The sequence below is a fragment of the Empidonax traillii genome, unplaced genomic scaffold, assembly GCF_003031625.1.
Source record: "Empidonax traillii isolate 1590-97213 ecotype Southwest subspecies unplaced genomic scaffold, ASM303162v1 scaffold239:size738852, whole genome shotgun sequence".
NCBI classification, from domain to species: domain Eukaryota; kingdom Metazoa; phylum Chordata; class Aves; order Passeriformes; family Tyrannidae; genus Empidonax; species Empidonax traillii.
Window position 1 is genome coordinate 596,734 of NW_020955432.1, and position 2,100 is coordinate 598,833.

Here is a 2,100-nt window from a genome sequence, read left to right on the forward strand (position 1 = left end):
AAAAAAAAAAAAAAAAAAAAAAAAAAAAAAAAAAAAAAAAAAAAAAAAAAAAAAAAAAAAAAAAAAAAAAAAAAAAAAAAAAAAAAAACCACCAAACAAAAACACCTCTGAATGTTTTTTTGGGTAATCGTTCTGTTGGGCTTCTCTGAAAAATCTTCACGGCGACTTTGAAAACAACACAGAAACATGGAAATATCAAAAACTGACTCCCCAGCCACCTCTTGCATAGGACTTGTAACTGCAATTCAGTGATTTATTCAAGTTCTGTAATTGTGTTAAAAAAAGATGACAAACCATGAAAAAGGGTGAAGGCACATGTACAGTCAGTCCAGCATGGGGATGGATAATGTGCAGGGATGAGTTTTACAAGCGGAATAGTTGAGGTTGATACAGACAGACAGAATATTGCAGTGCTCAGTGGCTCTGTACAAGAACAGTTCTGATACAAGAGAATGTGCTGTTCCCTCATCCCTTGACTACCTGAAGCATAAAGCGGAGGATAAGATTTTGGTGAGATTTGGGCACAGCTGCTCCCAGCTTCCCCAACAAGGAAACACAAAGTGAATGTGAAAGAGCGGAGGAACTTTGGCTCCCTGTGCAACCCATTGTTATGTTACACTTAGAACTTCCTGTGCTGTTTTCCCCTCCATTTGCAAGGAATAAAATCTTTCCCACACACAGGTAATAAAATAGGATGAGAGTGGAAGGCAGAAGGATTTTCAGGTTTAGCTGTAACAGAACCAAAGCTTTGCAGCAGCTTTTGTGGTCTGGGACGTGGGGTTGCATACCTGTATCTCTGGGGCTGGGAAAGCAACCCCCTTGCCAGCCCAGGAGCTGTTAGCTCTGAATGACTGCACAGGGGACACACCTGGGGGTCAGTCACTGCTCTGCACAGGAGAATTAAAAGGAGGATCATGTGTAAGAGCCATGTTTGCTATTTAAATGGCGCTGCTCATCCTTGTCATCCTCATCCCTTTAAGGAAAGTTGTGGGTTTAGTTAATGACACAGAGTCTTTTAAGAAACAAAAAGAAAGGCTGGTGGAAGACACGTCGATGAACAGCATGGAAGGGGAGACCTCCTGCCCAAGCCATGTCCGGCTGTCCAGAGCCCACGGCTGCTCAGGGCTCCCACCACGGGGGTCCTGGAGACAAGTGGAGGAGAAGGTGGCATCTCTGACAGGTCTGAGGACACCTCTCACCAAAGGAGGGACTTGTCAGCCAGGCAGAGCCTCTCCCACTGCTGCCTCCAGCTTCTTCCTACAGCCACATTCAGGCGACCTGTGGCAGCCACTCCGAGCATGAGAATGGGATGAGGATGGAGCCTGTGAGGATGATGGGCAACTACTGACTTTGTATGGAGCATATCTGAGAGAAATGGGCAGAGAAGGAAAGCTCCACCCTAAAGAAGACAAGCCCTAAAAGGATCAGCCCCAACTAAGGCCCATTGATGTCCCCAGAAGGTCTGATGGATGGGTCTGACCATGGCAGTTCTCTGGGATGGAGAGGTTGCCAGTGCCGTGGGTGTCTGTCCTCAGATTCCAGTCCCCGTGAGCAGCTGTGCTGAGGAGGTCACCAGACACAGTCCTGTGGTGGAGAAGGCCTTGGGGGGAAGCTCTGAGAACTTGGGGACGATTCTGTGGTGCTGGCACATCCACCAGCATTTCTAAGTGCAGACAGCAAAGGAGCAACAAACTCCGAGTCGCTTGTGGGAATGGTGGTTGCTGATGATCTCTGGTGCCTCGAGAGTCCCACAGCACCAGCTGGACACAGATGACCCCTCATTTTTACCTGGACACTCAGGAAAGACTCGGGGACCGTCACCACCGATCCCCAAGTCAGCAGGGCTTGGTGCTGCCTTTTGGCAGATGCTGAGAACCATTTTGCTTGACTTGAGATGACCTATTGCTTCTTACTGCCCATTTCCTAATTATTAGAAATTTAATCTCTGGGGAATCACTTGTTTTTCAATAAATTCACATGACATTTAGTTTCCACTTGATGCAGGGCACTGGAATTTATACTGGTCCTCCATAGGAGTGACTGCAAAGCTGTGGAAGTCGAGCCTATAAACTCACTGTACTTTTTTTTTCTTTTTTTTTC